The sequence below is a fragment of the Phacochoerus africanus genome, chromosome 5, assembly GCF_016906955.1.
Source record: "Phacochoerus africanus isolate WHEZ1 chromosome 5, ROS_Pafr_v1, whole genome shotgun sequence".
Lineage (NCBI taxonomy): Eukaryota > Metazoa > Chordata > Mammalia > Artiodactyla > Suidae > Phacochoerus > Phacochoerus africanus.
The window spans coordinates 75,785,288-75,798,169 of NC_062548.1; positions in this window are offsets into that span (position 1 = coordinate 75,785,288).

The window sequence follows — 12,882 nt, forward strand, 5'->3', positions numbered from 1 at the left end:
GATTCGTTAACCACTGCGCCACGATGGGAACTCCTCAAACAAAATATTTTAAAGTTTGTTTGGAAGCACTAAAGACCCAGAACAGCCAAAGACATCCTGAAAAAGAAAAATGGAGCTGGAGGAATCAGGCTCCCTGACTTCAGACTCTACTACAAAGCAACAATCATCAAAACTGTATGGTGCTGGCACAAAGACAGAAGTATAGATATCCGTGGAAGAGGACAGAAAGCCCAGAATTAAACCCATGCACCTACAGCCAACTCGTCTATGACAAAGGAGGCAAGGATATACAATGGAGAAAAGACAGCCTGTTCAAGAAGTGGTGCTGGGAAAACTGGACAGCCACATGGAAAAGAATGAAACTAGAACACTCCCTACCACCATACACAAAAATACACTCAAAATGGACTAAAGACCTACATATAAGACCAGACACTATAAAACTCTCAGAGGAAAACATAGGCCAAACACTCTGTGACATAAAAGACAGCAACACCTTCTCAGAGCCACCTCTTACAGTCTTGACAGTAAAAACAAAAATAAACAAATGGGACCTAACTAAACTTAAAAGTTTCTGCACAGCAAAGGAAACCCTAAACAAAACGAAAAGACAACCCACAGAATGGGAGAAAATCTTTGCAAATGAATCGACTGACAAGGGATTCGTCTCCAAAATTTATAAATACCTTCTGCAGATCAATACCCAAAAAATAAACAACCCCATCAAAAATGGGCAGAAGATCCAAACAGACAATTCTCCAAAGAAGACATACGGATGGCCAAAAAACACATGAAAAGATGTTCAACATCACTCATCATTAGAGAAATGCAAATCAAAACCACTATGGGGTTACACCAGCCAGAATGGCCATCATCCAAATGTCTACAAACAATAAGTGCTGGAGAGGGTGTGGAGAAAAAGGAACCCTAGTACACTGTTGGTGGGAATGTAAATGGGTGCAACCACTGTGGAAAACAGTATGGAGATGCCTCAGAAAACTAAAAATAGAACTACCATTTGATCCAGCAATCCCACTCCTGGGTATCTATCCAGAGAAAATCATGACTCACAAAGACACATGTACTCCGATGTTCACTGCAGCACTATTTGCAATAGCCAAGACATAGAAACAACCTAAATGTCCATCGACAGAGGAGTGGATCAAGAAGATGTGGTACATATACACAATGGAATATTACTCAGCCATTAAAAGGAACGAAATACTGGCATTTTTAGCAACACAGATGGACCTAGAAATTATCATGCTAAGTGAAGTCAGCCATACAATGAGACACCAACATCAAATGCTTTCACTGACACGTGGAATCTGAAAACAGGACAGAATGAACTTCTTTGCAGCACAGATCCTGACTCACAGACTTTGAAAAACTTATGGTTTCCAAAGGAGACAGTTCGGGGGGGTTGGGGGATGCACTGGGGTTGTGGGATGGAAATCCTAAAAAATTGGATTGTGATGATCATTGTATAAGTGTAATAAATTCATTGACTAATAAAAAAATTTTGTTAAATAAATAAATAAAAGATTCTCATTTGGGAGTTCCCATCATGGCTCAGTGGCTAACGAACCTGTCTAGGAACCATGAGGATGCGGGTTCCATCCCTGGCCTCACTCAGTGGGTTAAGGATCCGGTGTTGTCATGAGCTGTGGTGTAGGTCGCAAATGCAGCTCAGATCCTGTGTTGCTGTGGCTCTGGTATAGGCCAGTGGCTACAGCTCCGATTAGACCCCTGGCCTGGAAACCTCCATATGCCATGGGTGCAGTCGTAGAAAAAGACAAAAAGACAAAAAAAAAAATTCTCATTTGTTCTAACAATATTGATGCCCATCCACTGACTAAACAGAATGAATGGATCCTGGCTAAGCCCCGGCCACAGCAAAATCTGGTGGAAGTGACATTTGGGTACACCTTGGCTTATGGCTGGGAGGAATGGAAATGAGTATTAATATGAAGAAATTAACACCTACTCTCTCTTGTTAACAGGGCTGGAATGAATGCAGTTGGGTTGTCCAATTCTAGAAAAATTGTTCTCTATGTTCATTACAGCAAAGACATTGGTCAAATGTCCAAGAACCAATCTGTGAGAAAATTTCCTGGAGAAAAGAATTGATATGTAAATGGGAGTTCCCATCGTGGTGAAGTGGAAACAATCCATCAGACTAGTATCTGTGTTTGACCCCTGGCCTCGGTCAGTGGGTTAAGGATCCGGTGTTAACCTGAGCTGTGGTGTGGGTCGCAGACATGGCTCAGATCCCACATTGCTGTGGTTGTGGCATAGGCCGGCAGCTGTAGCTCCGATTTGACCCCTAGCCTGGGAACTTCCATAAGCCACGAGGTTTGGCCTTAAAAATAAAAAAAAAAAAATTTAAATTTTTAAAAAAGGATTAATATGTAAAAGACTCTCAGTGATCACACTGAGGTTCTTAATTGCCCAACTCCAGAATTCATGACTTCCACTGAGTTAGGAAGTTAGAGGAAAGTTTCTAACCAGCCCAAATTTACAGATGGCAGGTCTATGGCACACAGCCTAGAAGTGATTTTCCCAAGGTTATAGAGCAAGCCAGAGGGTGAGCTGAAAATAGAATTGTACCTCACACTCCCACGCAGGCTATACGATAACTTGTGTACTGTCAGCAAAGACTTGAGGAATGAATGTCCTGGAGAGGTTAGCATAGGTTTATGGCTAAAGAAGTCTTGCTCAACAATTGCAATGCAACTTGCCAACAGCAAATGACCTACCTAATCCTATAAACAGTAACAACCCAAGCACTTAAGCAAAAGTTTCAGAAAAAAACAAATTTCTTTTTGACAATTAAAAATTTTTTTAAATGCACAGCTCCACCATCATGAAGCCACTACTTGGAATGTTTAAGCTGCAGAGAGTGTCACCTTTGATCCTTTCCCCTAAAAACTAAACTTCCAAAGAATGACTCTCAACACTGTAATACCAGCAAGCTTATATTCTGGCAGAAGGGTGTAAGTGCAGGATTTTCTGGAGACAGATCCTCAGTGATAATGTTCTGTAAGTTTCCTTACTGAATTAACAGAACCAGAAAGTAGAATTGGACACTCAGATGGTTAACAGCCCCAGGGCCTAGCCAGCCAATTTTTGTGTCTCACTACCCAGACCATGAAGGAATTGCTCAGCTAGCTGCTATGCTCTATCTGTGTGATGCCCATCTTTTGAGGCAAACACCAAAAACTAGTACCACTGGTTAAGTGTCTGTTCTCTAGGGTATATTCTGTATTACACTGATCTAGTCAACAGAAGGCTTTAAAATTTTAAGTTTCCTCGGGGAGTGTTGTCAATCCCATTCCTGCTTTTCAGAAAAGGTTCTGTGTGATGATTGCTATGTAAAGCGGTCCAGTCCAGCTCTAAGTGGAAATATCACAATCACAGACTCTTGATGGCTAGTTTCCTCCCCTTCATATAAGACGCTGCAACATTACTGCTTCTGCTCAGTTCTTCAGTTGTGCTTTCTACAGGACCCTGACCAAAAACATAAAATCTAATCGTATAGTAGAAGAAAGGAAGTGATAGCTCTGACAATTATTTCTCAGAGCTCTCACTTAACTGGTAAGAGTGGTGGAAGCCAATACCCTTTCCATAGCCTAACATCATATTTGAAAGCCTCTCAGAGAGGCTCCATGAAGAGCAGGAACAATGGAACTACATGGATAAAATATATATATCAAAATATCCACCAACAGAATCAGGGTTATTAGAACTCTTACCTTATGCAAGCAATATTTTATCCCTATATTAATAACAATTCTTGTGAGGTGAATACATAATCCAAACACTCAAATTTGCATGAAATGTTTTGCTCCTTCGGTCTCTCTTTTTTTTTTTTTTGTCTTTTCTAGGGCCACACCCGAGGCGTATGGAAGTTCCCAGGCTAGGGGTCAAATTGGAGCTGCAGCTGTTGGTCTACACCACAGCCACAGCAATGCTAGATCTGAGCCACATCTGTGACCTACACCACAGCTCACGGCAATGCTGGATCCTTAACCCACTGAGCTAGGCCAAGGATCAAACCCACAACCTCATAGTTCCTAGTCAGATTCATTAACCACTGAGCCACAACAGGAACTCCCTTCAGTCTCTTTTGGCATAAATATTTTGGCTGCTACCATTGCTTTCCTTTTAAGCAGCACAGTGACATAGGTGAGGACTTTCTGGGTTAAATACACATAAATACACTGGTTAAAGGTAGGAAGTAGATCTAGCTTTATTCAGAATGCCTTTGGAACATTCTTGGCCATTTCATCTAAATTCTGGCAGCATGAAGGATTTGTCTCTGTTCACCAAAACATAGGCTGTGTTTCACAAAGAAGGTAGAAAATGTGAAACATTTCAAGTGGTCAGCAATGTATCTGGTTGCTCCTTTGCTTGCATCCACTCCTCTCTTCTCATGCTGTTTTATGCTTTTTCTCTTTTCTTTTTACAGCCACACCTGTGGCATATGGAAGTTCCCAGGCTTGGGGATGAATCAGAGCTACAGCTGCCGGTCTATACCACAGCCACGGCCACATCATATCTAAGCCACAAATACAACCTACACCATGGCTAAGGGCAACAATGGATCCCTAACCCACTGAGCAAGGCCAGAGATCAGACCCACATCCTCATGGCCCCTATGTCGGATTCTTAACCTGCTGAGCCACAATGGGAACTCATGTTCTGTTTTATTTTGAACCCTGGCTTAGAAGTTTCTATCTGCACAGTTCCAACATGTGGATTATTTTAACTGATTCATGTATTTATCCATCCGTGTCCTTACCAACATTTTTGTTACTGTAAGGAACATGAACATCTTCTGCTCTTTTTTTTTTAGGTTTTTTTTTTTGTCTTTTTGCCTTTTTGGGGCCACTCTCACGGCATATGGAGGTTCCCAGACTAGGGGTCCAATCGGAGGCGTAGCCACCAGCCTATGCCAGAGCCACAGCAATGCAGGATCCGAGCCACATCTGCAACCTACACCACAGCTCACGGCAACACCGGATCCGTAACCCACTGAGCAAGGGCAGGGACCGAACCCGCAACCTCATGGTTCCTAGTCAGATTCATTAACCACTGCGCCACGATGGGAACTCCTCTTTTGCTGTTAATAAGGCTGCAGTTGAATAAAGGACAAGACCAAGTGACAAACAAAATATAAGGATGTGCTATATGAAATAACTGAGTGACCTTGGTCAAATGATTGAACCTCACTGAGTTTCAGTTTCAGCACTATCTAGGAAGATGCTTGTGACAGCTATCTTTCAAGGTAGCCCTCATGGGGTTCCTAGGTGGCTCAGTGAATTAAAGATCCAGCACTGTCACTGCTGCAGCTCAGGTTACTACTGTGGCACAGATTCAATCCCTGGCTCAGGAATTTCTGCATGCCATGGGCACAGTCAAAAAATAAAAAATGGGTTCCCATCGTAGTTTAGCAGTAACGAACCAGACTAGTATCCATGAGGACACAGGTTCAATCCCCAGCCCCTCTCAGTGGGTTAAGGATCCTGCATTATGGTGAGCTGCAGTACAGTTTGTGGATCTAACTCGGATCCCATGTTGCTATGGCTGTGGTGTAGGCTAGTAACTGTGGCTCTGATTCGCCCCCTGGCCTGGGAACTTTCATATGCCACGGGTGCAGCCCTAAAAAGCAAAAAAAATAAATAAATAAATAAAAATAAAAAACAAAAACATGATAACCCTCAATGATCCTAGTATTTATGACCTTGTGTAATCTTCTTACCTTGAATGCAGTCTGGACATAGTGACTTTTCTTCTAACAAACAGAAAACTGCAAAAGTGATGCAACGTTCCTTCAATGAAGGGGATTCAAAAAGCTGACTTTCACTTACTGGATTTTCTCTATTGCGTTTGTAGCTTTAATGAAGTAAGCTGCCATGTTAGGGAGCCCCACATGGCAAAGGACTGAGGGAGGCCTCCAGCCAGAAGCCCATGAGGAACTGAATCAGCCAACAACCATGTGAGTCAGCCTGGAAGCAAATCGTTTCCCCATTGAGGCTAGTGATGACCACAGCCCTGTTCCATACCTTGATTACAGCCTGTGAAGCAGGGGACTCAGCTAAACCAGTTCAGATGCCTGACCCACAGACACGAGGAGATAATGAATGTTATTTAAAGACGCTACATTTGGGTGATAATTTGTTACATAGCAATAGATAACTAATACAATCGGATGAACGACATGTTCCTTGCAGCATTATTGTGAGGATCAGAATATATATGAAGATTGAGATGATGATCAAGATGATCATGATGATGACGACAAGAGGGGATCCAACTAAGCTTAAGTTAAGATTCATAGGAGTTCCCACTGTGGCTCAGAGGGTTAAGAACCCGACACAGTGTCCATGAAGATGTGGGTTTGATCCCCGGCCTCAATCAGTGGGTTAAGGATCCAGCATTGCTGTGAGCTATGGGGTAGGTCGCAGATGCAGCTTAGATCCCACGTTCTGTGGCTGTGGTGGAGGCTGGCAGCTGAAGCTCTGATTTGACCCCTAGCCTGGGAACTTCCATATGCCGCAGGAAGAAGAAAGAACTTCCATATACCGCAGGCTGTAAAAAGAAAAGAATTAAAAAAAAAAAAAAAAGATTCATAACCTGGCAGAAATGCTACTAACATGAAGAAGATATTTTTAGTGCTTGAGCCCTGGAGGAGTGCAAGCAAGATGAAGGTATGGAGAACAAGGTGTCGTGTTTCTCGTTCAGGCCCAGACTATGTCTGACTGATGGAAACGGGCTTGTGAGAAAACGAAAGTAGCAGGTTTGTTAAAGTCGGCAAACAAGAAATGGTGTTTGGGGGGCCCAGGCGACGCAGTTTAGCCAAGAACTGGGGAGAGGGCCATTTGCCCACTTCTGCTTAGGTTGGAATGTGACTCCAGCTGAAAAGCGAGAATCTTTCAGGACAGTACGGTTGTTCAAGGGAAGGGTTTCCTGCCTTGGGAGCACAGGGAGCAGCACCTCTGGCTGGGAGGAATGTTTTTTTTTTTGTTTTTTTTGTTTTTTGGTCTTTTTCGCCTTTTCTTGAGCGGCTCCTGTGGCATATGGAGGTTCCCAAGTTAGGTGTCCAATCGGAGCTGTAGCTGCCGTCCAACACCAGAGCCACAGCAACGCCAGATCCGAGCCGAGTCTGCAACCTACACCACAGCTCACCGCAACGCCGGATCTTTAACCCACTGAGCAAGGCCAGGGATCGAACCCACAACCACACGGTTCCTAGTCGGATTCGTTAACCACTTCGCCACGACGGGAACTCCGAGGACACTGGCCACAGTGGAGGTGACAAGACCCCCCCCCCACCCCCGCCTCTGCTGAGACTGGTGCATAGCTGTTTCTGTGTCTGGGGCTGGTGAACAGCAAGAAAGAGACTAGGAGGATGTGCGGGAGCCCATTCTGGGCAGTTTCTGAGAAGGACAGCTGAGGACCTACATCATCATAAGCCAATGAAACTTGAGGTATAAAACCTCAAGCTTCAAGGTTTTTTTGGTTGGGTTTTTTTTTTTTTTTTTTTGCCCAAGCCCACAGCATGCAGAAGAAAGACAGAGAGGTAAACAGATATTCTTTCTTTTTTTTTTTTTTTTTTTTGGCCAGGCCCACAGCATGCAGAAGTTTCTGGGCCAGGGATCAGAAGCAAGCCACAGCAGTGACAATGGTGACACCTTAACGGCTAAGCTACCAGAGAAATCCAATATGATACATTTGGGGGTTTTTGTTTGTTTGTTATTTTTTCCTTTGGAGGGCTGCACCTGTGGCACGTGGAAGTTCCCAGGCCAGGGGCTGAATTGGAGCTGCAGCTACCGGCCTACACCACAGCCACAGCAAGGCCTGATCCTTAACCCACTGAGCAAGGACAGGGAGCAAATCCTCATGGACACCATGTCCAGTTCTTAACCTGCCTAGCCACAACGGGAACTGAAGAGACATTCTAAACTGAGAGATCAGCACAAGCAGAAATTCAGAACTATGAACATAAGTCATTTCTTTAGGGAGAAGCAAGCAGTCTCATGTGACGCCGGATCCGAGCCGAGTCTGCAACCTAGTTAACGTTTCCTATTCTGATTCTGATTTAGTCCCCAGAGCAATGATTCCCAAACTTTGTAATGTCAGTTTCCCTTTACACTCAAAAGTTATTGGGGATCTCAAAGAGCTTTTATTTATGTGGACAACATATTTTTGTTTGTTTGTTTATTTGTCTTTTAGGGCCACACCCATGGCATATGGAGGTTCCCAGGCTAGGGGTCCAATTGGAGCTGTAGCTGCCGGTCTGCACCAGAGCCACAGCAACGTGGGATCCGAGCCATATCTGCAACCTACACCACAGCTCACGGCAACGCCAGATCCCTAACCCACTGATTGAGGCCAGGGATCAAACCCGAATCCTCATGGATCCTGGTCCGGTTCATTAATCACTGAGCCATGATGGGAACTCCCAGACAACATATTTTGGATATTTACTCTATTAGAAATTTAAATGGGTAAGTTTTTAAATATTTAGTTTGAAATGATCTAAAATAATAATAATATGTTAACGTAAATTGCATATTTTTATGAAAATTAACTGTACTTTCCAAAACGCAACAAAAATAAGTGAGAAGAGTGGCATTCTTTTGTATTTTTGAAAATCTTTTTTTATGTCTAGCTTAATGGAAGGCAGCTGGGTTTTCATATTTGTTTCTGCATCAATCCGTTGCAGTATCACACATCACATTGCCTCTGGAAAACTGTGAGAGAATGAGAGTAAAAAAGGCAAATCATGTTTTCTCGTATTATGAAAATAATTTTGAGGAGTTCCCTTTGTGGCCCAGTGGTAACAAACTGGACTAGTATCCATGAGGACACGATTTCGATCCCTGGCCTTGGTTAGTGAGTTAAGGATCTGGCATTGCCACGAGCTGTGGTGTAGGTTGCAGATGCAGCTCAGATCTGGCATTGCTGTGGCTGTTGTGTAGGCCGGCAGCTGCAGCTCTGATTAGACCCCTGGCCTGGGAACTTCCATATGCCTTGGGTGTGGCCCTGGAAAGACTAAATAAATAAATAAATAATAGGGAGTTCCCACTGTGGCACAGTGGAAACAAAACTGAGAATGAGGGTTCGACCCCTTGCCTTGCTCAGTGGGTCGGGGATCTGGCATTGCCATGAGCTGTGGTGTACCTCAAAGATGCAGCTCGGATCCCTCATTGCTGTGGCTGTGACCTAGGCCAGCAGCTGGAGCGCTAATTGGACCCCTAGCCTGGGAACTTCCATATGCCTAGGGTGCAGCCCTAAAAAGCAAATAAATAAATTAATTAATAAATAATAAAAATAAAAATAATTTTCTCTCTCAGACCCCCTGAAAGAGTTTCAGGGACCCATAGAGGTCCCTGAACCACATGTTGAAAATCACTGCCCCAGAACTCTTCCTGAGAGGAAAAAGCCAAAATTTGCAAATGCAGTAATGATGATGATAATAGTGATAATATTACTGATAGCTAATATTTATTGAGTGCTTACTATGTGCTTTCTTTTTTCTTTTCTTTTCTTTGTTTTGTTTTGTTTTCCTTTTTACAGCCGTGCTTGCCGCACGTGGAAGTTCCCAGGCTAGGAGTTGAATTGGAGCTGCAGCTGCCAGCGTACACTACAGCCACAGCAACACCAGATCTGAGCTGCATCTTCAGCTCTACACTGCAGCTTGCAGCAACACCAGATCCTTAACCCACTGAGCAAGGCCAGGGATTGAACCAGCACGCTCACAGACTATGTTGGGTTCTTAGCCTGCTGAGCCACAACGGGAACTCCACTAGGTGCTTTCTCAGCACTCAAAAAAAAATCCTAAGAAGTGGAGTTCCCGTCGTGGTGCAATGGTTAATGAACCCGACTAGGAACCACGAGGTTGTGGGTTTGATCCCTGGCCTTGCTCAGTAGGTTAAGGAACCGGCGTTGCCACGAGCTGTGGTGTCGGTCGCAGATGCAGCTCGGGTCCCGCCCGAGCTGCTGTGGCTGTGGTGCAGGCTGGTGGCTACAGCTCCAATTGGACCCCTAGCCTGGGAACCTCCATATGCTGTGGGTGCGGCCCTAGAAAAGACAAGGAAAAAAAAAATCCTAAAAAGTGGTTGCAATTATACTTCCCAGATGAGGAGACTAAGGGCAAAGTAATTACAGAACTCGCCTAAGTTTAGGTAGCTCGTAAGTGGTGGTGAAGCTGAGATACAAATGCAGGCAGCCTGGCTCCAAAGCCTATCCTTACCACAGCCCCATCCTTCCTCTCCAACAGACAAAGGCCTGCAGGATAAATGACAAAGGGTTGAGTCATCCCACTCAGCCACCCCTACTCCCTCCTCTCCCTGCCATTTTCCATGTCAATGCTCTTTTCTCTGCGCCTGCCTGTTTAGGGAACTCGTGTTTCTTTTCACTCTGCAGTCAGTCCTTGTCCATTGCCCGTTGTTCATTATTCCTACCACTCCACAGAAACTGCCTTCTCGTGAGGCCTGATAATTGCCAGATTCAGTGGCCAATTTTCAGTGCTCACCCTCCTTGCTCTATGGGATATTATTGACCATTTTCTTTTTTTTTTCTTTTTTTTTGTCTTTTGTCTTTTTTGTTGTTGTTGTTGCTATTTCTTGGGCCGCTCCTGCGGCATATGGAGGTTCCCAGGCCAGGGGTTGAATCGGAGCTGTAGCCACCCGCCTACGCCAGAGCCACAGCAACGCGGGATCCGAGCCACGTCTGCAACCTACACCACAGCTCATGGCAACGCCGGATCGTTAACCCACTGAGCAAGGGCAGGGACCGAACCTGCAACCTCATGGTTCCTAGTTGGATTCGTTAACCACTTCGCCACGACGGGAACTCCCCATTTTCTTTCATATTAAAATTCTCCCCTCTATTGGTTTTTCTGACCCAGATTCTTCTATTTCTTTTACTACTCATTCGAGGTCCTCTTTCTTGGCCGGTCCCTTACATATCTTCATTCCTCAGTGTTCAGTCCTAGGCCCTTCTTTCTTCTCATTGTGTAACTTCTCCAACTGCCACATCATTCCCTTCTTTGGCTTTAATTACTAAATATATGCCGTTGACACCTAAAGGCATTATTTACAGCCCAGCCCTCTGTCATGTGTCCAAAAGATGCCCAGACCTTCCTCAGATGCCTCAAAAGTCACACATCCAAATCCTAACCATTATCTCTCCCCTCACACGGGCTGCTTCTCCCGTGGTCCCTGACCTGGGTAGGGACAAGCCGAGCCAAAATGCGTGGGAGGCAAAATGCATGGGAGCCCCTCACACGGGCTGCTTCTCCCGTGGTCCCTGACCTGGGTAGGGACAAGCCGAGCCAAATGCGTGGGAGGCACTCCGGCCTTGTGCTACCTCGGGCTTAGGGTCTGCCTCAGGGTTCTGCCAGATGTGCCTCTGAGAGCTTTCTGAAATGTTCCCGACCAGCTCATGTGCTTCTCTTCTCCCACCTGGGTAATTACACTGACCTCATTACTGGCTCACTTTCTTCTAGTTCTGCTTTGGACAGTTCATCCACAGCAGCCAGGGTTGCTGCTCTGTGTGCACGGCTCTAGGGTTTATATATGCATGTATATATTTCATAACCTCCCTGGTAATTATGGGTATGTAAAAAAATTTTTATTTTATTTTATTTTAATGTTTTTTGTCTTTTTAGGGCTGTACTCTAGGCATATGGAGGTTCCCAGGCTAGGGGTCGAATCGGAGCTATAGCTGCTGGCTTACACCACAGCCACAGCAACGCTGGATCCTTAACCCACTGAGCAAGGCCAGGAATCAAGCCCACATCCTCATGGATGCTAGTTGGGTTTGTTAACCAATGAGCCACAGTGGGAACTCCAGGTATGTAAATTTAAATAAGATTATATCGTTTGACCCTCAACTGGGAAATATTTTAAAAGATTAAAAATATGTGACGTTATTACATGAGGGTAATGCCCAAATGTTTGTGGTAGCCAGTATGTGGTGTCCAACGATGGCCTCCAACAGTAACGAAATTGCTTCTTTCTTTCCATGTGCTCCTTACAACAAATGAGAGGTGAAGTTTATTTACCTCTTACTGAATCTGAGCTAGCCTGTGACTACTTTTATCAATAGAACAAGGGGGATGTGATATTCTGGGACTTCTGAACCAAGTTCTAAGAGAATAGGTAACTTCTGTTTCCATTCTTTTTTAGGAGGGGCCTTTTGATAATCTAGTAGCTATTCAATTCGAAATGTATATTGAGTAGCGCTATGTTTGCCATTACCTGAGAGTACAGGATAATCACCACTCTCAAGTAAGGGATCTCGGGGAGACAAAATTTATATTCCTGTAACACCTAAATAGCCATCCCAGGCTCAACACATCTCACAGGACAAAATAAAATGCACAGACAGCATGGAGCATAAAAATTTGAGGAATTTCAAGATTTTCTGTTCACATGATAGAAAAACCTCAAAGAGGACTCTTGGAAAGTATCAACATGCTAAAACAGTTAGGAATTTGGATCCCTGGGGCAAAGGGACAGACGGAAACTGTAGAGACCTATAGTTTACTCCTGTCCCAATTGTATGTCCTCTCTACGCCCCGTAAAATCTGAAACCTGTTGTTGCTGTTATATTTTGGTCTTTTCCATTCATGATGTGTCCCTTAAAGATAAGAACCCAGTCACATTTCCCAGTGAGTCCCCAGCGCCAAGCTTCACAGCTGGTATAGAATGAATGGTCAGAGGTGGGTGCTGAATGAAGGGATGAATGGATGGGGTGGCATCATGTAGATACAAGCTTTCCGAGACCCACAGACCATCCCTGTTCTTACCTCCTTCCTACGCTTCCTAATTTACTTCTCTACCATGTAGGTATGCTTAATTCATTTGT